The sequence below is a fragment of the Choloepus didactylus genome, chromosome 7, assembly GCF_015220235.1.
Source record: "Choloepus didactylus isolate mChoDid1 chromosome 7, mChoDid1.pri, whole genome shotgun sequence".
Classification (NCBI taxonomy): Eukaryota; Metazoa; Chordata; class Mammalia; order Pilosa; family Megalonychidae; genus Choloepus; species Choloepus didactylus.
Window position 1 is genome coordinate 79,499,831 of NC_051313.1, and position 24,797 is coordinate 79,524,627.

The following is a 24,797-nucleotide window of genomic DNA, read 5'->3' on the forward strand; positions in this document are numbered from 1 at the left end:
TGAGGTCCTTTAAAAAGAGCCACCACAGGCCTAGGCATTTGGAAATGACCATCGAAAGCAAACTTTTGCTAGCTCAGAGTTTCCCTGGGAGAAACTAAGAGAACACCCCAGATGCTTAGAGAGAAATGTCCTGGGAGAAAACCATTTTGAAACCAGAACCCTGGAGCAGATGCCAGCCACATGCTTTCCCAGCTGACAGAGGTTTTCCGGAGCCATCACCATTCTTCAGTGAAAGCACCCTATTGTTGATGCCTTTGTTTGGACACTTTTATGGCCTTAGGACTGTAACTTTCTAACCAAATGAACACCCTTTATAAAAGCCAATCCATTTCTGGTATTTTGCATAATGGCAACATTAGCAAACCAGAATAAATGCTAATAGGTATGGGGTTTCATTTAGAGGTGATGAAAATATTCTGGAATTATAGAGTGGTCATGATTGCACAACTTTGTAAACATACTAAAAACCATTAAAGGGGAGAATTTTATGTATGTGAAATATATCTAAATAAGAAACCTAAAATTAATAATAATATGGGAAGGATAAAAGCAAGTAGAGCTGTAGATGAAACAAAATTGACAATGAATTTATAACTTTTGGAGCTATATGATAGATGTAGGATGTACCTTACATTATTCTAGCTACTTTTATCTATGTTTGAAATCTTCCATAATTAAAAATTTTTTTAAGATTTTTGCAAGGCAGGGAGGGTATACAAAATTCTACCAGTTCAAATCACACTATTACAAATAAATCTGCTATGAAAATAATTGTACAAAAAATAGCAAAAGATGTTAGAGTAAAAATATGGACATATTGATGTGGAATGTGCAGGAAGCGAAAATAAATAAATAATAAGGCAGTAAATACCTGGCCATAAGAAAGGCACCATATTGAAAACCACCAGCTTGGATCACAGAATTCTAAAAAGTGCATCCAGGTGCCATATTCCAATCCAAATCCCCAACCAAGTAACTTTTCAGCCAAAGGTGGTAGTTCTGCTTTTCTTGGTTGTGTAGATAGCCTTCAGACCCCAGGAAGAGAAAAAAAAGGAGATGATGAAGAAATTAATCAATCTCAATTATTAATTTCAGGGGGATGTTGTTAGGTTAAGTAATCATAATTTTTGTAATCATAATATTGCCTTTGTATATTTTGAGTTCTAAGGATGTTTGAAACACTAAACATGATCTATTATATGAAGTTCACAAATTATAAGCTTGATTTATGACATTTTTCAGAGATTGTACTTGCTTAATGTATAAGACTACCTTGTACATGAGTGAAAGAACCAGTGATTTTAAATTGCAATTGTATATTGAAATGACAAAGAGAATTTACTCAAGCACCCAAATGGCATTAATTGTTCAAAAGCACTATATATATCAAATTTGTAATGCTAATTGACTATTACTCAAATATTACTCTCAATGTGATTATAACAAGTGCAAAAAAAAAAAAAACACATGAAATTCATTAGCAAAATAGCAAGATTTGAGGTGAGTCTAGGAGGTGGTGGAGTAGAGAGCCCCAGGACTCAGTCTCCCTACCGAAATTATCATTAACCAGGCAGGAATGGTCTGAAGCAACTATTTTGAAACAACAGAGGCTAGAAGAACACTGTGCAGCACCCAGGGAAAAGCAGGAAGAAGAGGCTGGTAAATTATGGTAAAGAACTATAAATTGCTCTTTCCGTACCATGGCTACCAGTGCCCATCTCCCACTCTCTTGGCAGGTGACAGCAGGGTACAGCCCCTGGTTAGCTGCTGCTAACAGAGAGAGACATAACTACCCTCTTCCCCAAGAACAGGGGTGGGCATAGCTGATCACTGATCACAGTTTTTGATTAGTGAATTCAGATCACTAGGTCCCAGCAATGAGGGCAACCATTGTTTCAACCCACCTTGGACAGGGGAGGAGGCAGTGAAGATTTAGAAACACAGTGCTACCTCAGGGATACTGGGAAGTTTGCTGAAGGGTTGTATTTCCTCGGCAGGCCAGGAAAGCTCAACTTTGGGAGCTGTTGGAGAAGTTTTTGGTGTCCTTCATTACCCACCTCCCCCCCTATACAGGCACACCAGGACAATTTGGAGCCAGTCTGTACCCCCATAACTGGGTCCCTGGCCCTGTTTTGCCTAGAAAAGATTGAATTGGGAAAGTCCTCCCCAGGTGACCCTCCTCCCAGAATTTGCCCTCCAGGCAAAAGCACCATGAAACAACAAAAGAGTGCTGAAAACTATAGAGGCAGATAGTCTAAGAAAGGTCTGCCAGCATCAGATACCCAGGAGAGGGAAGTTTATCCCCTGGGAAACAGAGGGGACAACCAGCCTCCTGCAAACAAGCCAACTCCAAAACAACTAACAATCAAAAGTGCAGGACAAGACACTGTGCACCTTGGCTAGACCTTCCTGATAGAAAGGCGGAAGCTCAAGAAAATCTCTGTCTTATCACCAGCTGGTGACAAAAACAGGAAACAGACATCCCAGGGAGGAAATCCCAGAGTTAACATTCTTAAATACTAAAATGTACAGCATGCAACAAGCAAAAGACAAACAAAGAAACAGGAAATGATGGCCCATCTGAAGGAAGAGGATAAAAATACAGGAAACACCACCAAGGAAGACAAGAATGTGAACACACCAAAGATTTTTTTTTTAATTATCTTAAAAGTGCTTAAGGAGATAAAGAAAAGTACAGAGAAAGAACTACAGTATATCAGGAAAACAATGAATGAACAACATGAAAGTCTAAGAGATAGAAATTTTAAAAAGGAACCAAATAGAAGATCATGATAACTGAAATGAAAAACTCCCAAGAGGGTTTCAAGAGCAGAATGGAGCTTGCGGAAGAAAGAATCAGTGAACTTGAAGACAAGGCACTTGAAATGTGTCAGAGTGAGGAGTTGAAAGATAAAAAGAAATATTAACAGCAAAAATAGCATAAGACTGCTATGGGACACTATATTAGGGTTCACCAGGGAAAAGAACCAACAGGAGATATCTGTAAATAGTATAAGATTTTATAAAAATGTCTCATGCAACTGTGGAGATGCACAAGTCCAAATTCCCTAGGGCAGGATGCAAACTGGCAACTCTGATGAAGGTTTTCAATGAATTCCCCAGGAGAAGCTAACTGGCTACGGTAGAGATGAAAGTTCTCTCTTCTGACTGCTGAAGTCATCACTTCTCCTTTTAAAGCCTTAAACTGATTGGATTAAACATCTCTCATTCCTGAAGACAAATGAAACCTCATCAAAATCAAAAACTTATGTTCCTCAAAGGACTTCATCATGAAAGTAAAAAGAAAGCCAACACAATGGGAGAAAATATTTGGAAACCACATATCCAATAAAAGATTAATATCCAACATATATTCATATATATATTCATATATATATATATGAAATCGTTCAACTTAACAATGAAAAGATAAACAACCCAATTTTAAAATGGGTAAAAGAGTTGAACAGACATCTCTCCAAAGACGATACAGCCAGAAAGCACATGAAAAGATGGTTAATATCATTAGCTATCAGGGAAATGCAAATCAAAACCATAATGAGACACCATTTCACATCCATTAGAAAGGCTAATGTTTAAAAATGAAAAATAAGAAGTGTTGGAAAGAATTCAGAGACATAGGAACACTCATTCATTGCTGGTGGCAATGTAAAATGGTGCAGCCCCTGTTGAAGACAGTTTGGCAGTTCCTCAGAAAGCTAAGGATAGAACCACCATATGACCCAGCAATCCCAGTCCTAGGTATATATCCAAAGGAATTGAAAGCAGGGGCCTGAAAAGGTATTTGCACACCAGTGTTCATTGCAGCATTATTCACAATTGCTAAAAGATGGAAGCAACCAAGTGTCCATCAACTGATGAATGGATACATAAAATGTTGTATTTACATACAATGGAACATTATTAAGCTTTAAAAAATGAATGAAGTTCTGATACATGCAACAACAAGGATGAAACTTGAAGAAATAATGTTGAGTGAAATAATTGTTTGTCAGCACAAAAGGCCAAATATTGAATGATTTTACTGATTTGAAACAAGTAAATAAACTCATAGAGTCAGAATCTAGAATATAGGTCTCCAGGGGATGGGGTGAGGATAGGAAATGGGAAATTAAGGCTTACAATGTACTCGGTTCCTACTTGGAATGATTTTGGTATGGATGGTGGTAATGGTAGCACAACACTGTGAACAGAATTAATAGCACTGAACTATGTATCTGAATGTGATTTAAAAGGGAAATGTTAGATTGTACTACAATAACTGTGCCAGTTTGATTGTATTATGTCCCCCAAAATTGCCATTATCTTTGATGCAATATTCTGTGAGCAGACATATCAATGTTGATTAGATTATAATTCTTCGATTGTTTCTATGGAAATGTGACCCACCCAATTGTAGATGATAACTCTGATTAGATAATTTCCATGGAGGCATGGCCCCACCCATTCAGCATGGGCCTTGGTTAGTTCACTGGAGCCCTGTAATAGCTCAGACAGAAGGAGCAAGCTTGCTACAGCCAAGAGGGACACTTTGAAGAACACACAGGAGCTGAGAGAGGATCTGCGCTTTACAGACACATTTTGGAGATGACCTTTGAAAGCAGACTTCTGCTCCAGAGAAGCTAAGAGAGGACAAACACCCCAAGAGCAACTGAGAGTGACATTTTGGAGAGAAGCTGAAGCCTAGAGAGGAACATCCTGGGAGAAAGCCATTTTGAAACCAGAACTCTGCAGCAGATGCTAGCCACATGGCTTCCCAGCTAACAGAGGTTTTCCAGATGCCATTGGCCATCCTCCAGTGAAGGTACCTGATTGTTGAAGCCTTATCTTGGACACTTTATGGCCTTAAGACTGTAACTTTGTAACCAAATAAACCCTCTTTATAAAAGCCAATCCATTTCTGATGTTTTGCATGATGGCAGCATTAGCAAACTGGAACAGTAAAAAAATTAAAAATTTTTTTAAAATCCATGGAACTACACTACACAAACACTGAACCTTAAGTTAAACCATGGACTCTAATTAATAGTACATTTATAAAAATGTGCTATCATTGATTGTAACAAATATTCCACATGAACGCAAGGTGTTGGTGGTGGGGTGGTGTATGGGAATCCAGTATTTTATGCATGATTGTTCTATAAACTCACAACTTTTATGATAATGTGAAAAAAAAAGATTAAAAATAGCAAAATTTATAGATGGGGCTTAAAGACATAAGAAAAACAAAGGTTTTTAATTTACGACTTTAATAAAATTGAGTATTAATTAACATGCAAACCAACTGTGTACTCTCTCCCAGGCAAAAAAATTCCTTGCATACATTTGAAACTCAGTGAATAACATTATTTTTAGCTCTTACCCCATTGTGCCTTACATTAAATTCATTTGTGTATGCATCTCACTTTCTCTGCAAAATTTTAATTTCCTTTGAAGTCACAAATCATGTCTTTCTCATCATTTATCCCAACAGAATCTAACAAAATACTTTGCACATGAACTAGTGTGTTATATAAAAGCACACATGTACCATAATATACAAATAAAATTTTTTTCATATTAGGCACTCCATAAATTTCTAATAATGATGCATATACTTAATCTTTAACAATAAAAAGGGTTCATCTTAATGTATTCACTTTCTCCTATATGTCACAGTCCAGATTGTCAGTATCATTACTTATACCACAAATGCTTAATGAAAATGTCACTCTGAGCTAGGACTGCATCTGATCAATCTAAAGTGGGCAGCATTTCCTAGAAAGCTATTAACCCTATTTTCATGAAATGCAGGAGTTTTGCACTAACAGATTTGCCAAGTTTAGCGCCAAAACAGAATTTACTGTTTCTATTTTTGAACTAAGTTTAGTTCTTTGATGTAATAATTTAGAAAACCTTGGCTACATCAGGATTTCCTAACTTCTGAACCAAGCTCCCAAATGGTCAATTTTAAACAATCATAGAGAAGTGCTTCATTCTTGGATAAAACAGCTTGGAAAAAGTAAACTTTTTTAAGAGTTTAAGTATAAATTAGACCCCTGCCAACTCTAAGATTCTATATGTGAATGAGAAACATAGGGATTCTATTTTTCCTTTAGGGAGAAGACAATTTGGTTTGAATTCTGGATTTTATCTCACCATGGGCATTTGAAATGTCGAACTGATCCTCTCAAAATTGAGCTCATCATTTAAATAAATGTAGCATGTGATATTTAGAAAGAGAAGTCTCATTTTGGAAATAGGACTGAAAGATTCCTTTTCCTATTTAAGAGAGATGGAAATATTTACTCTAAAGGTGAAAGATACTTTTAAATTTTGATTTATTTTACTATTGAGTTCCTCATAATTGAAATGTGTGTGGTCAACCATTCCTTACTTTTTCCATATTAAAAAATAGGGAAACTTTACAAATTAGATGGGAATAAAATTAGAAATAATGTCCTCCAGGCAAAAAAATGTATTTTACTTGTATGAAGTATTAATTTCATTTCCAAAGTTCCAGTTATTTGGAATAATTCACAATATTTCCCACTCTGATATCATTCATAAGCTCTGAGCACCAAAGGAGCCAAATATAAATTTGACAAAGACTCTTTCCTGGAAGTTGAACAATATATATTCAGTACATTAACAAGAGACACAGTTGGAAAAGAATGAAGTCTATGCAAGAGATATAGCATATGAGAGATTTTAGATAACTTTTAAAAGAATCTGATAACATTTTATTTAAGCAGCATGTATAAAAATTATTTGCAATAAATTTAAATAATTGAATAGAGAGTTTAGAATGTATGTGCTTGATTATGTGTGCCTTGACAACAGTCCATACATCTCTATTCCCTCCTTAATATATGGGATCAGGAGTCACATTAATTCTCTCTAGAAGTCACATCTAGAAACAATATGCCTTAACATGTCTAAAAGGGAGCATTAAAAAGTATGTATTCTAATTCTGTTGCTAGCATTTCTATTATCTGATCCTATTACCTCCTATGCTTCATTGACTATGTTAAGTAGTCAACACGGCTGATGCTAGGGTCTTCTCTACAGGCGTGAACTTCCCAACCTCTTTGGTTGTTTACTACATCTCACAATTTTTTTTATACAAGGTAAAATAAACACCTAAAGCAGAGGTGACAGGGAAAGAATCACAAAGATAGGCATAAGAGAAGGGCAGAGTTGGAAAGAGAAAGGGAAAGCCCCAAGAACTGACCTGGAGAATGCTTTATGAACTGATTTTATGCCACCATATGGAAGAATCCACTGCCTTGGTGAATCTGTACCCAGCCACTCCCCTCACCACACTACTTCTATATTACCCATTAACGCATCTTGTGGAACACTTTGTCTTAAGATAATATCCCTGCAGGTGCCAACTTCAAAGGAAACAAATCTTCATCTAAGCGTCTTGGCCATACCACCTCCTTATGATATCCACTTTCACTCCTCGGCTGGCCAAACACTAGTGTTCTCTGAACATTTCCAATGTCATGTAGAATACACCACTCTTCCTTTTCCATCCCTGATTTCTATTTTTGTTCATATCCCGAACATCAAGTACAACCAAATATTTCTTATCCCCTCTTCATAATTCCAGTTACAGCACTTGAAAACCCAGAAATCCACCCAGTAAACTAAGTAGATACTTGTTGACTGGTGATGGGTGGAGGGAAGAAAAGACAATAGAGCCAATGGACTAAGCAAGTCCAAATAAAGGACACAGAGAAGAAAATGAAAAGCATTTGAGCCAGAATAGAGATGGAAATACCAAACGACAATACTACATTCAAAAACAAAATCTGAAAAATACGTATAAGCCTAAAGCAGGGACCTCCAAAGCTCTGAAGATGACTGTTAAGTGCAAAGGCAGCTAATTCTCATCAGTTCTGCATTCCATGTGTCATCATTCATGCAGATCATCTATGAGTTCTCCCAGACATGAAGGTGTCTTTACTTAGCTAGAATTCACCATAAAGAAATTGTTTAGCATTCTGATATTATCCATTTTCCTCACATTTCTTGCTTATTAAAGTCAACTTTCTATGATTGTTATTTCAACCAACTAAGGCTCTTGCCTCGCAGATTGATTGTTGGGAATTATAAGGCTACTCTCTTCTCCTTCAGGAAATCACCCAAAAACAACTAGGAGAATGAGAACCAGAAAGTCAGACTCCATTTTTAATAAAATTCAGAGACTTTTATAATTCCAAAATATAATACATGAAGATGGGCTGTCAGATGCACTGAAGGTCAAGAAGAGGTATAGGAAGACAAATAGAGAGGAAGTATTTAGCTGAAGATCTCAAACAAAGCTGTCAGAGCACAGGTCCCCAGGACTGGTAGGACAATCTGAAAGGGTGTGCAGGCTGGATCATATTTTAGGAAGCTGTGAGAAAGTAAGGCAGGGTATAGTACATTACGGACAGTGTTGCAGCTGCCTATCCCAGGAGACTGAGAAGAAATAAAGGCTAAAAGAATTTTCCCACATACCCTGTACAGTAAGGAATTTTACTTGTAGCAGAAATTTTCTACAACCCTGGAGAATTCCCTAACCCCTGTTTCAAATAAATCTATAGATATATGGTGTAGGAAGAACCCTACTCATTCAAGGATGAGGGAGAAAACAAAAAGGGATCATCAGATAAATATTACCAAAATATCCAAAACAAAAATGAGAGAGAGAGAGAAAGAGATCAAAAAGAGACTTGGAAAACAAATGGCAAAGAATATAAGAAAACTATTTTCATGGAGCAGATAAAACACATTTTAAATCTTAATGATGACTTCTATAAAACAGGAGCTCAAAGCAAAGATTCAAGAGTTCAAGCAAGACATGGAGAGATCACAGGAGATGAACTATGAGCTGTCAGAACCCAAGGAAAACATGGAAAATTCAAACCAAAATCTTTAGAAATGAAAACCAGAACAACAGTGGACACAGAGTCCAGGATTTAGAAAAGTATGCAAAATTAAATAGAAAAGAACAGAACTTTAAAAGATGAGAGAGAAAATGACAGACATAGAAGAGAAATAAAAGAGCATAACTGATGTCCCAGAGATAGAAAAATAAAATAATGTAGGAAAAAATATTTAAAGACATAATTCAAGAAAACTTAGCAGAAATTTTGAAAAGACTTGAATCTACTCATTTAAAAGACATACTTGTGTCAGAAAAATATAATCCAGAAATATCAATACTGACACATAGTTTAGAAAGGTTGCTGGACTTTGAATATACATAGACAATCCTCTGAGGAAAGAGACAGAAGGATCAAATCGCCCATAAAAGGGGAAAAAGCCTGTTTTACACTTTAATATTTACATTCAGTATCATTCAATCCCAGGGGACAACTCAATCTACAAAGTTTGGGACAAAAAAGAAAACCTATGTTATTCAGGCATAAAAGCAAATAACAAACATATTGTAATTGGTAAAACTCATGTGAGAGTACTAACTTCAGCTAATCATCATATAAGTGGAAAAACTACTGTAACAAGTGCAGATATTGAGCACTGAATCCATCTACTGATCTTTAAGATTAATACTAGAACAACTTTGGTGATTGTGGTTACAGAAGATAATGTAAATGTTGCTAATCTGACAACATGAAAATTAAGTTGGCACCCAGTGCCCAGATCTCGAATTTTAAAACCATTCTTCAATAAAAGGAACCAGGGCTCCTTGGAAAAAAGGCTGAATCTAGGACTGGAGCAGGGAATAAATAAGATAAACCTGGAGAATCCTATAGTGCCAGAAAGTAAAGAAGTGCTCAAAAGAAGTTAAAGGATGGAAGCATTTTAAAGGGACACAGGAATTAACTGAAAGAGTTCCCAATGGCCAAAGATGGAACAATTTAAACAATAAAATATATAAAATAGGATTGGATTATAACACAAAGTATATAAAAATATCCATGAAACCATGCTGATATAAGGTATTGAATAAATAAATAAATGGGAGAGAAAAGAGAAACCTCCCATACAGAAGAATTTCAAATACTTTATGTGGATACTTCACCTTCAAGAAGAGGGAGCATAACTCCTCACCTTTTAAGTATTGGTTTCATGACTTGCTTCCAAAATGTACATATGGAAAGAGTAGAAGGTAATTTTACATGGGAGAAACCTGACAAACTATCTGAGCCGGGTGATCAAGGTTGACATCTTCAGTGATAAACCATACAGAAAGCATATATCCTTGATATGGTATTTTGAGAATAGAACTTCAACTCTGTAATCTTAGAGGTATACCTATTCAGTGTTAGTAGGGTAGCAGAATGGTGCAGCCCCTCTAGAGGGTAATGTAGTGGATCCACAGGAGGCTAAATATAGGGTCGTTATATAATTAGGCAAGCCCGTTACTAGGAATATACTGAGAAGAACTGAAAGCAGGGACTCAAAAAGACATTTGCATACTGATGTTTATGGTGGCATTATTCATGATAGTCAATGGATGGAGATGGCTGAAAGTTACATTAACTAGGAAGCAGAAGGGTGAACTATAGTGCATACATACTATGAAATATAGTGTGGCTACAGAAAGGAATGAATTCATGAAGCATGCAATGAGGTAAATGAACTTGAGGACTTTATGTTGTGCAAAATAAGTCAGAAACAAAAGGACAAATTTTGTATTGTCTCATTTAGAAAGTACTTATAACACAATTAGGACCTAGATTGTAAGCTCTTACAGCAGTCACATTTATTCCTGAGCTTTAAGTGTTATTTCTAAATTCTGAGATGCTATGCTCTGTGTATTTTCTGGTATTTCCCTGGAACTTTGGGTATCTGTATGACACCTAAGACTCAGAGTTGGAGTCCTGCAGTTCTGAAAGGCAGCATTATTCCATACAGAAACTGTTAAAGAAACCAAAAAAGATATCAGACTTCAATTAGAGATAAGAACAAAGCTGATCTGGATGGGACAATGATAAATCAGAACATAGGGTAAAGGATGATATTGTCTGTATTTTAAAACTTTACCACCTGTGTGAAACCAAAGGAAAAGATGTTCATTTTGTTCAAATCTTAAATTTTCTGTAGCACATGATCTAAATTAACTTGTCTTGCCCATTCATTTAAACAACCTAAACACATGGAGCCTAGAATAAAGAATGAGATCTTATAATTCTATATAGCTTAATTCTATATACCCTGATACATTCCAGAGTATGTTGGGTAATAATCAAAAAGTATTGGCAAAGTCCCTTGAGGGACTGGAGAAAAAAATATGTAACTATTAAACTTCCCCACCTGGGAAATTCCTGATACTCTCTGAAGGAGTTGGGATGCACAAGTTAAAAGGCCAACCCCTTGATTTTGAGTCTTTCTCCTATGAAACATATTTTGGTAATGGGGTTGCTAAGCCTACCTATAATTATGCCTAAGAGTCACTTCCAGAGAATCTCTTTTGTTGCTCAAATGTGGCCTCTCTCTAAGCCCAACTCTGCAAGTAAACTCAACCTCCCCTCTATGTGGGACATGATTTCCAGGGGAGTAAGACTCCCTGGCAATGTGGGACATGATTACCAGGGATCAGCTTGACCCTGGCATCATGGGATTGACAAATGCTTTCCTGACCAAAAGGGGGAAGAGAAATGTAACAAAATAAGGAATCTGTGGCTAAGAGATTTCAAATATGGTCAAGGGGCCATTCTGGAGGCTACTCTTAGCTAGATATTACAAATTGCCATGGTATGTCAAGCACCAACCAACAGTATTCCTGAAAACCCTAAAGAATACCTAGGGCTCTATCTGAGGCTCTATAAAAGTTTAACTCACTAGGTTTGTTTTTCAGAAACTTAAAATCTTCAGATAAGCCCTGAAATCCAGAGGCACTAGGTTTATTTTTCAGAAACTTAAAATCTTCAGATAAGCCCTGAAATCCAGAGGCACCAGTCTCTCTAAAAACATCAACTAGTTGCATTCCCCTAACCCATAATATTGATACCCCTTTTCAACATGAAGAAGTTAGAATGGTTGTTGCCCAAATATCTCTGAAAATTGAGAGAAGGATCAAATGAGAGGGAGGAGTTGTAACAGAAAAGATAGACTTTAACAAATGATTGTGACTACTGAATCATTATATTGATATTTCTTGTTAGTCTCTAGAGTATAAGAACAGCTAGAAGGAAATATGTGAAATTATGGAACCATATCATACTTTGACATTTGCTCTGTAACTACTTGTCAAACTGTACTTTGAAATTTATCACTTTTCTATATATATGTTATATTTTACAATTTAAAAAAGCTAAAATGCCTAAAATCTGAAAATCTATTAAGAATCCTTTTTTGTTTGGAAAAAAAAGTGAAATATAACTGACTGCATGCAATAAAATACCCCAGTGTAAGCAAAAAAGGAGATGTGTTATAAGGTGGGTGAGTCTGAAAGCACCAAGGGCAGAGTTGCAAATGGACCTGGGCAACAGATTAGAAAAAGCAGAGAGGACAACACTGTAGAAAAACAGGAAATTCTGTTTCTCATCTCTGCCACTACCTATGCACCTCTCTCAATATAGTCCTGATTTTGATCTCTTTTTGAGAGAACAGCCAAACTGACTAGACTCTCTTGGTCCCAGCATTAAATTCAAAAAAAGACATATTGGCGCACATTTGACCAAAGAGTCACATAGCAGGGAATATGCTGTGAAAACATGGCGGCTCCTGCTATACTCACATGAATGGAGTGGGAGAGGGGTGAGAGATGGAACATTACAAGAGAAGAGGCAATCACTGTGAGCTAGGCAGGCAATCACATGGATGTCCTCTATAAAACCCACACACGTTTTTAGCTTTTCTCTTATTTTATCAAATTCTTCCTTTTCTCTTTCCATAACTGGTTCCTACTGCCACCCCACTTTCTTCAAGGTTCTTGTGCCTTCCAAGCTCACTGGCCCACCCATGCCTGCCTTGATTAAAATGTTCGATACTGGGGATAGATAACCTGTCCTGGACCCCCTTTACCAAGAGTTCCTCCTTCTTCTCTTCAACTCAGAGCAACTCATTTTGGTCCTTCTCAGGTGACCCCATTTGAATTTTTACCAAACTTTCTGGGTGTCATATTTTATTTCACTGTGCCTTTAATAAATGTTTTAGGGCAGAAGTTTGTATACACCCCTCAAATCATGCCATGTGAAAAGAAGTGACAAAGGCAAATGAGTCTGGGTTATCTGTGATGTTTGTCCTTTATAAGGACAATTGTAGGGTGGAGAATTTATAAATTTAAAATTATATCTATAATTATATATAATTTTTAATGAAAACACCAGTCATGGTGCTATATAAATTTCATTACCCTAGTGAAAGAATAAGACTTCAAAGTGGTAAAATATATTATTAAATTAACTACAAAAAAAAATGGTTTCCATAGAAAAAGAAACAAAAACAATACAAATTGCATAGAGGAAAGAGTTTGCACAAATCAAAGACAGATGATAAAAGTTGAATACTAAATAAAGAAAGAATGGCACACAGATGGTTCAAGAGCAGAACAGAATTAGCAAAACAATGTTGAGGAACACAGAGACTGTGTCTACAGTGCTCCCAATTTTTCAGAAAAGCTATCTGCTTGGAAGGATGTCTGTTCTGAGTTGCAAGGCAGCCAGACAGAGTACTGATATATCTCAGTGGTTAAGAATGTGGACCCTGGAGTCATAGCATTGGGTTTAAATCTCACCTCTGCCTCTTGGCAATATAAAACATTGGAGAAACTACTCAAAAATCCTAATATCATCTGTAAACTAAGGACAGTAATAGTATCTACCGCCATGTGATGGTTTGAACCTGTATGTACCCCAGAAAGACAAGATCTTAAATTTAATCCATTCCTGTGGGTGTGAACCCATTGAAAGTAGAATATTTTGATGAGGCTACTTCAGTTAAGGTTTGAGTCACCTCATTCAGGATGGGTCTTAATCATCTTTCCGGAATCGTTTATAAATGGAATGAATACAGAGAAAGAGCGCCACGGAAGCAAGAAGCTGAAGGCAATGAAACCCAGGAGAGATGGGAGAGAACAGCAGATGTTGCCCTGTGCCTTACCATGTGGCTGCAAAGCCAAGGACTGTGGCAGCTGGCCTTCAGGAGGAAAGCATCGCCTTAGTGATGCCTCGATTTGGACATTTCCTCTGTCTCAAAACTGTAAGCTAATAAATTCCCATTATTCAAAACTGAACCATTTCATGGTATCTGCTTTAAGCAGCCTAGGAAACTAAAACACCCCATTTGGTCACAGAGTGGATTAAATGTAGTGTATGTGAAGCACTTCCTTTACACTTAGTTAAGGTCTAAATAATATTTTAATAAATACTAGCTATATAATTTTAAAGTAAATATTAATGAGACAAATACAAAGAGTGATATCCCAAGTCACATTATTCCTTGGTCACTACTGAAAAAAACTCTGGTTTTAACTCTGGATTGCTCTCCTCTAAGAGTAACTTCCATTTAGGGACTCACACCAGAACCAGACTGCTAGGATTTGAATCCAGGCTCTCCACCAACTATCATTTGGTAGATACCTAACCTCATTTCGTCAGGATCTTCATCTGACAAAATATTGTTCCCACCCCACAAGGCATTTGGAAGGATTAACTGACAATCAATGTTAGCTACTGTTACCAGTGACATACCATGGCCCCTGAGAGTTGCTTGGAGGGCAGCCGTCTTTGTGACAAGACAGTACAGGTATTCTGGAAGCCCCTCCAACGACCTGTGCTATGATGTCTCCTTTCTCACAGGAGCCCATGGGGTTAATATTCTATGACTATAAAGCAATTGTCATCAACATCTGGATATTCCTTTCCCAGGAAATAAACAGCATGGAGGAGTAAAAAATGAAACACCCAGACTCTCCTGCTCAAAGCCCCTTTGTTAGGATGGGAATGGCTTGCTTCCTTCATTTCTAAGTAAAAATAGAAAGGACTTTGCCCTTCAGTGACCAGGATGAAGGAAGAAGGTAATGATGATTCAAAGTCACTGCAGCCTACTATTTCTTTCCAAGGGAAGTCATAAAAGAGGTCGCACACACACACACACACACTCCTCTGAAGAAAGCATCTAACCGCACCCTCAGGGCATGTCTGTGCTCAAGTTCCTAGAGTGCTTGAAAGAATCCCACTTTCAGTACAGGGCTGGAGGCCATGCAACTAATATCTAATATTGTTTAGCACTGTCTCGGGTGGAGAAAAAAGAACCAACAGAAATCTTTTGTGACTGGTTTTTATCTCTAGTTGTCCTGAAATTTTATCTAATTGCGGAGAAAGACTTGGCCAACAAAATGAAACATTCCTATTTCGGACAATGTCATAACAACTTGGACTCAAGAAATATGAGTTTTAGCCCCTGCCTAGACTTTAACCTCGTGACCTTGGGAATGTCACTTGACCTCCCTGAACCTCCTTACAGTTGGGTGAGGCAGTCAGCTCTCAGTTGATAATAGATAATAGATGAATCACCTACTCGGTCTTCTCAGTCTAGTAACAAATAGAATAGAAAGAACTTGGTCAAGGGAGATGCTTAGAGGGCAGCTGTCTGCAGCATTCTGTGTGGGAAGAAATGCCCACCCTCCCCTCATTCCAATGTCCTAATCTGAGTGTCTGAGAGGACCCCATCACCTTTCAAGGTGGCAATGAATGAAGGCTCTCGTGGGGAGGAGGGTCGGGCCTTGTAACCCTGACTTTAACTTTGTGATCCTGACATTCAAACTCCTGCTTTCAAAGTCTGATCTATTAAAGCCACCATCTCCACACTGGCCTCACAGGAAAGAATGTCTCTCACTTTACAATTTTTGCTCTCCCTTCTATTCTCCTCAGTACAGCTGGAATAAAGCCAAACCCTTTAGAAATCACTGACATCTAGGAGGTAAGAGGAGAATAAATAAGCAACTTGATCACCTGGTTCACAAGGTAAAATTCAGTCATCTTCAGTCTCCTCCCTGCCTCCCAGGCTCCCTCTGTGTGGCAGAGGCCACCATAAACCCCTCAAGCTATTTAAATACTCCGAAGTCTAGATACCAGAGAGAAATGCCCTGAGAAAGTCAAGAACTCCCCCCTGGTCTCTTAGACCCACAACTTCCCTAGATTAAGGCCTTCAGGAATGACTGCCCATTCAGGGGCAGGCTCTCCACATCCCCAAGGCCTTCCCTCACCAGGACAATTGTATCACAGACAAACATTCATGCCACGGAAGGAAAAAAGAGAGCAGGTGGGCCCTTTGGAGGGGAGGTCTCCTTATTGCTGTATTAAACATTATTAATGCACATTCTTGACTGAGAATTTTTAGACAACCCTCCCAAATGAGAAGGGTTTCCTGGATGCTCTTAAAACATTCTTATACAGATAAGCAAGTTCACAATGGAAAAAAACATGTGAGTCCCAGTGCTAAGAAGCACACTGTGCAACCAAACCTCCCCTCACAAGTCCATTTTGCTACCTTTCAGCTATATTTGTTCATTTCCATCTGTGATTAGGAAAGAAGCAGTATCTAAAAAAAGAAAATACTTCAAGCACAAAGCCAAAGTAGGTGGAAAAAGATAGTAACAAATACATGTTAGATGATTAATCGAGACTCTTTGATTCCATCAGGACATTAAAATTCCACAAATTCTAGGTCAAACTTTACTTGCCGTAACTTATTCTCTAACCAAAACAGGCAAGAAGAACAGTAGTACAATTTGACAATCATACCTTTTTCTAATCTCTCCAAGGGCTAATGATCTCCTGGCTTTTGAAAATCAGGATTTATTTTTAGAAAATCAAAAAGCAGCTCCCAATGTGTCCATCTTCTATACACACAAATCATGAGTTAAAGTAAAGAATTCATCCTTTAAAAAGTATATGGTAAAAGCAGTAAGCAGAATATTTTAATAATCTTATTATCTGTTTTCACTGGAAGGAGAAAACACCTTTAGATTTTATTTCATTTCCATCATTCAGAATTTTTTTAATTAGGTAACAATTTGGTTGAAGTAATTTCTTTCCTCTAATCCTTTTCTGCCCCCTAGTGGCAACATAGTGTTATGTACTAAAAATTACCATTTAAGGATATTCAATTTTTATATTTCCACAAACTCTATTGTATTTTATGGCTATTTATATAGAGGTCCTGTATCACCAAGTTTATTGTAAAATAAACTTAATAAATACATTTGACTATGTCATAAGATTTCATGATCACTTTGTTACTTACATATTGTGTATTACATGACAGCTCTTTTACCCATAATGTTTTTCCTAGAAAACTCACAGCGAGAGCTGATCTGTGGAAAATGACATTCATTTGGTGGTCTAAAGGTTTAGAAAGCACAAAATATATCCTTCTCTTAGAATCCAAAATATGTGTTACCAAATTAATATATATCCTACAGTAATGACACTAACTTGTTAGTGATTTCCTAAATGTTGCACTTTTTTTTCACATCAGACCTACTGGCATCCTGTAAAATACACCCTAGAAAGTGGTGGGTAGACACAGTTTTCTGTTGTTTTCTCCCAAGAATTGCTAAGAAATTCCTTTGTAATTCTTCTTCTTTGTCACACCTGTTATTCCCCATAATACCCATTTCAATAATTTCATTTGAACATTTTATATCAGTTTGGCAAGGTGATGTACACTCCATCCCTAAAACCCAGCATGATATCAAAATCAAATCCTTGGAATACTACTCCTCAGTAAAAGGGAATGAACAATTGATTCACGCAACAACTTGGATGGATCTTAAGGGCATTGGGGGGGGGACCTCAACAGATCAAATACTGTGTGATTCCATTTATACAATATTCACAAAATGACAAAATTATAGAGATGTAGAACAGATAGTGGTTTCAGGGATTAAGGAAGGGGAAGTTGGGTGTTACTATAAATGTGAAGCCCAAGAGAGTACCTTTGTGGTGATGAAACAAATCTGTATCTTGATTGTAATGGTGATTAAACAAATCTATACATTTGATAAAATGTCATAGAATTATACACAAAGACTTTTTTTTAAAGTGCATGCAAAGAGATTGTGAATGTTGAGTAAGAGCTATAGTCCAGCTAATTGTATTGTGCCAATCAGTGGGCTGGCTTCAACAATGCCTCATAGTTACACAAAATGCCACCACTGGGGGAAGATGGGTGGTACAGGACCTCTATGTCCAATGTTTTACAACTTCTTGTGAATCTATAGTTATTTAAAAAGCCACATCCTACTCTCATATAATGATTTGATGAGTCTCATAGCTAAAGACCTATCAATGGGCAAAGATAAGATTTTCCTCATAAAGTATATGCTGGCTCTCTGCTATCCCACAGAAAATGGGATAATCAAGATCCCAAAGTTCAACAATGTAGAACAGGACCATGATAATTGTAGCATGAAGTTTTTTCCAGCAGAAAAATGAAAATCTGCATTCATTTAAAAAAACTCAATATGGAACCCACTATGGGAAATTTAACTTCAAGCCTACAACTCCCTTCCAGACCTGCAAGAAAATAAACTGGTGAGAAAATACATTCATAAGAAAGTGAAAGTTAATTTTTATATGGGGTTGTTACCTCTAAGTCAGTAAAATGTCAAGAGTTATCTACTAATAATGATTATGGTTTTAGAATACATGATCTATTGGGCTCATTTTTGTGCAGCTAATTGATAACAAAGATCAATATGGATTAAGGCCATCCCCTAATGTTACATTTCCACCCATACATCTCATAGCACCTCAAGCTTCATTTTGGTAACCGGGAGCCATGTACCCCAGAAAAACATGTTCTAAAACTTAATCAATTCCTTGGAATCGGTGTGAACCGATTCCATTGTAAATAGGACCTATTGATGGGGTTATTTCAGTTAGGTGGTGGCCTGCAGACTCAGGACGGGTTTTAAGCATATTACTGGAGGCCTTATAGGGAAGGTCACAGAGAGAGAGAAAAGCCAAGGGAAGAGGGGTTTGGAGGCTGGCTGTGTGTGCCACCAGAAGCTGAAAGTCAGCAGAACCTGAAAGAGAAAGGAGAAGCCAGGAGAGGCTGCCATGTGCACTGCCATGTGACAGAAAAGTCAAAGACCTAGAATGACTGGCAGCTAGCCCCAGAATGCCACAGTCCTCTGAGAGAGTGTACCACTTTGATAGTGCCTTGATTTTGGACTTCTCTTAGCCTCAAAACCATGAGCCAATAAATTCCCATTGTTTAAGCCAACCCACTGCATGGTATTTGCTTTAGCAGCCAGGAAACTAAAACACTCGGCATGTCTAAAAATGAACTCAATGTCTTGCCCAGGTATGTTCACCCTCCTGTTGTCTCTTTCCTGGTATTTATAGCACTACCATCCTTGGGCACTAGAGCTAAAAACTGAGACTCTCCCTGGGGACTCCTTCTACTCCTTAAATGTCTCTAGAATCAAACTCCTCCTTCCCATCCCCACAATCAATTACTGAGTTCAGGCTTCTGAAGATTGTTCCCCTAGATTACTGCAAGGGTGTCCTAGCTGATTTCCCTGACATTAGTCCATCCTCCACACTCCACAGGTACAAAGCTCACTTCCCAATGAGATCTGAGTTCTCTGAGAGCCAGGCATCTCTGTTTTTAGAATGAATGGATGAAACAACATCAGTGCAAAGACCATGACCTTGGTCCCTTTCATCTCCAAACACTTCAATAAACTATTGTTAACCAACTGCTGCATTATTGTACTTATTATTTACTATTGCATTATTATAATTATTATGGGAGAATGCCAAGTTTAAAGGCAGTCATAACTATTTTATTCATTTAATGAACATTTTTACTGAACCTACTACGCATAAAATAAAATGCTTTAAGGCAGTAGTTTTCAAGTTCTGGGGCAGTGAAACCATTTATTTTCTCAAATAAACACAAAGATTTCCAAAATATTGAACATATGGATTGAAGTAGATCTTAGATTCAATCATTCATTCAACAGATGCACCAGGCACCAAGAACAAGTCATACATTATTTCAAGAAAAAAATATATATTTGTATTATGGAGGGAGGGAAAAGCATATGAAGAAAAGACTTTTCTTAATTTTCTTTTTACATTGTGTGATGGGAAATGAGGGAAAGAATGCAAGGAGAGATTCAATATATTTACTCCGGTGGGAGGGGAATCATTAGACATTGTTCTTGCCTTCAAGAAGCTTCAACATACCCCCCTTAGAATCACTAAATTAACTCTCTTAAACTACAGGTGGTAATGTTGTTCTGAGTTATATTATTCCACCACTCACTTCTCACCACAATGGAAGTTACTTTTCAGTCCCAAAAAGGAAAGGGTCCTCAGATGGTATACAGGTGAAGTCCCATGGTCGTAAGAGCTTGTAGCAATCAAGGGAAGGCCTCAGATCTTACAGACAGGGTCAAAATCTCACATTCCACCTCCACCTGTCTGTTTTCTACAATTTTTTCAGACCATGTCTGCCTATATTACTGACCCACACACAAAAAATTCCTTTCAAAATTGGCCTTGTCAAATATTAAAATGTAGCTAGACTATTAATACTGCATAGAAGTCTAATCAAAATGCAATAACGTTCATTATGTCTGCTCTGTAATTTTAACTCCATTCTAGAGAAGATAGCTACGGAGGCGGGGCAAGATGGCAGACTGGTGAGCTGTATGTTTTAGTTACTCCTCCAGGAAAGTAGGTAAAAAGCCAGGAACTGCGTGGACTGGACACCACAGAGCAATCTGTCTTTGGGCATACTTCATACAACACTCATGAAAACGTGGAACTGCTGAGATCAGCGAAATCTGTAAGTTTTTGCGGCCAGGGGACCCGCGCCCCTCCCTGCCAGGCTCAGTCCCGGGGGAGGAGGGGCTGTCAGCTCCAGGAAGGAGAAGGGAGAATTGCAGTGGCTGCTCTTACCGGAAACTCATTCTACTGATTCAAACTCCAACCATAGATAGACTGAGGCCAGACACCAGAGACTCTGAGAGCAGCCAGCCCAGCAGAGAGGAGACAGGCATAGAAAAAAAACAACACGAAAAACTCCAAAATAAAAGCAGAGGATTTTTGGAGTTCTGGTGAACACAGAAAGGGGAAGGGCGGAGATCAGGCCTTGAGGCGCATATGCAAATCCCGAAGCAAGGCTGATCTCTCTGCCCTGGGCACTTTTCCTTAATGGCCCTGGTTGCTTTGTCTATTAGCATTTCAATAACCCATTAGATCTCTGAGGAGGGCCGTTTTTTTTTTTTTTTTTTTTTTTTAAATCCTTTTTGCTTTTTCTAAAACAATTACTCTAAGAAGCTCAATACAGAAAGCTTCAAAGAATTGAAATTTGGGCACGTCAAGTCAAGAGCAGAACTAAGAGAGCTCTGAGACAAAAGGCAATAATCCAGTGGCTGAGAAAATTCACTAAACAACACAACTTCCCAAGAAAAGGGGGGTGTCCGCTCACAGCCACCATCCTGGTGGACAGGAAACACTCCTGCCCATCGCCAGCCCCATAGCCCAGAGCTGCCCCAGACAACCCAGTGTGACGGAAGTGCTTCAAATAACAGGCACACACAACAAAACTGGGCGTGGACATTAGCCTTCCCTGCAACCTCAGCTGAATGTCCCAGAGCTGGGAAGGGGGAGCAGTGTGAATTAACAGAGCCCCATTCAGCCATAATTTGAGCAGACTGGGAGCCTCCCAACACAGCCCAGCAGCCCAGAACTGCCCTGGGAGGACGGCACTCACCGGCGACATAGCACAGTCATCCCTCAACAGAGGACCCGGGGTGCACAGCCTGGAAGAGGGGCCCACTTGCAAGTCTCAGGAGCCATACGCCAATACCAAAGACTTGTGGGTCAGTGGCAGAGACAAACTGTGGCAGGACTGAACTGAAGGATTAGACTATTGCAGTAGCTTTAAAACTCTAGGATCATCAGGGAGATTTGATTGTTAGGGCCACCCCCCCTCCCCGACTGCCCAGAAACACGCCCCACATACAGGGCAGGCAACACCAACTACACACGCAAGCTTGGGACACCAATTGGGCCCCACAAGACTCACTCCCCCACTCACCAAAAAGGCTAAGCAGGGGAGATCTGGCTTGTGGAGAACAGGTGGCTCGTGGACGCCACCTGCTGGTTAGTTAGAGAAAGTGTACTCCACGAAGCTGTAGATCTGATAAATTAGAGATAAGGACTTCAACTGGTCTACAAACCCTAAAAGAACCCTATCAAGGTCAGCAAATGCCACGAGGCCAAAAACAACAGAAAATTATAAAGCATATGAAAAAACCAGACGATATGGATAACCCAAGCCCAAGCACCCAAATCAAAAGACCAGAAGAGACACACCTAGAGCAGCTACTCAAAGAACTAAAGATGAACAATGAGACCCTAGTACGGGATATGAAGGAAATCAAGAAGACCCTAGAAGAGCATAAAGAAGACATTGCAAGACTAAATAAAAAAATGGATGATCTTATGGAAATTAAAGAAACTGTTGACCAAATTAAAAAGATTCTGGACACTCATAGTACAAGACTAGAGGAAGTTGAACAACGAATCAGTGACCTGGAAGATGACAGAATGGAAAATGAAAACATAAAAGAAAGAATGGGGAAAAAAATTGAAAAACTCGAAATGGACCTCAGGGATATGATAGATAATATGAAACGTCCGAATATAAGACTCATTGGTGTCCCAGAAGGGGAAGAAAAGGGTAAAGGTCTAGGAAGAGTATTCAAAGAAATTGTTGGGGAAAACTTCCCAAATCTTCTAAACAACATAAATACACAAATCATAAATGCTCAGCGAACTCCAAATAGAATAAATCCAAAAAAACCCACTCCGAGACATATACTGATCACACTGTCAAACATAGAAGAGAAGGAGCAAGTTCTGAAAGCAGCAAGAGAAAAGCAATTCACCACATACAAAGGAAACAGCATAAGACTAAGTAGTGACTACTCAGCAGCCACCATGGAGGCAAGAAGGCAGTGGCACGATATATCTAAAATTCTGAGTGACAAAAATTTCCAGCCAAGAATACTTTATCCAGCAAAGCTCTCCTTCAAATTTGAGGGAGAGCTTAAATTTTTCACAGACAAAGAAATGCTGAGAGAATTTGCTAACAAGAGACCTGCCCTACTGGAGATACTAAAGGGAGCCCTACAGACAGAGAAACAAAGACAGGACAGAGAGACTTGGAGAAAGGTTCAGTACTAAAGAGATTCGGTATGGGTACAATAAAGGATATTAATAGAGAGAGGGAAAAATATGGCAAACATAATCCAAAGGATAAGATGGCCGATTCAAGAAATGCCTTCACGGTTTTAACGTTGAATGTAAATGGATTAAACTCCCCAATTAAAAGATATAGATTCGCAGAATGGATCAAAAAAAATGAACCATCAATATGTTGCATACAAGAGACTCATCTTAGACACAGGGACACAAAGAAACTGAAAGTGAAAGGATGGAAAAAAATATTTCATGCAAGCTACAGCCAAAAGAAAGCAGGTGTAGCAATATTAATCTCAGATAAAATAGACTTCAAATGCAGGGATGTTTTGAGAGACAAAGAAGGCCACTACATACTAATAAAAGGGGCAATTCAGCAAGAAGAAATAACAATCGTAAATGTCTATGCACCCAATCAAGGTGCCACAAAATACATGAGAGAAACATTGGCAAAACTAAAGGAAGCAATTGATGTTTCCACAATAATTGTGGGAGACTTCAACACATCACTCTCTCCTATAGATAGATCAACCAGACAGAAGACCAATAAGGAAATTGAAAACCTAAACAATCTGATAAATGAATTAGATTTAACAGACATCTACAGGACATTACATCCCAAATCAACAGGATACACATACTTTTCTAGTGCTCACGGAACTTTCTCCAGAATAGATCATATGCTGGGACATAAAACAAGCCTCAATAAATTTAAAAAGATTGAAATTATTCAAAGCACATTCTCTGACCACAATGGAATACAATTGGAAGTCAATAACCATCAGAGACTTAGAAAATTCACAAATACCTGGAGGTTAAACAACACACTCCTAAACAATCAGTGGGTTAAAGAAGAAATAGCAAGAGAAATTGCTAAATATATAGAGACGAATGAAAATGAGAACACAACATACCAAAACCTATGGGATGCAGCAAAAGCAGTGCTAAGGGGGAAATTTATAGCACTAAACGCATATATTAAAAAGGAAGAAAGAGCCAAAATCAAAGAACTAATGGATCAACTGAAGAAGCTAGAAAATGAACAGCAAACCAATCCTAAACCAAGTACAAGAAAAGAAATAACAAGGATTAAAGCAGAAATAAATGACATAGAGAACAAAAAAACAATAGAAAGGATAAATATCACCAAAAGTTGGTTCTTTGAGAAGATCAACAAGATTGACAAGCCCCTAGCTAGACTGACAAAATCAAAAAGAGAGAAGACCCATATAAACAAAATAATGAATGAAAAAGGTGACATAACTGCAGATCCTGAAGAAATTAAAAAAAAAATTAACTCCATTCTAAAATTTTAAGACTAAAATAGGAAATTATGGTACCAAAGACAAGTACTCAAAGAGTGTCTTAAGACTCACATATGGATTTTGGTCAAAATGGTCAGAAATTAGAAATAGGCACTATTCCTGGACAAGTTGAAGCAGTGATTTTAAAGGATCTTAAATATTAAAATAAGATTAATAAGAAAATGCTGAAGAACCATCCCAAATATATATTCAATAATAAATCCATTTTTCATATTTTTCATAAAGTAATGTTGAACTGACCACATCTATGATATAATTGCTTTAATAGGTATTATTT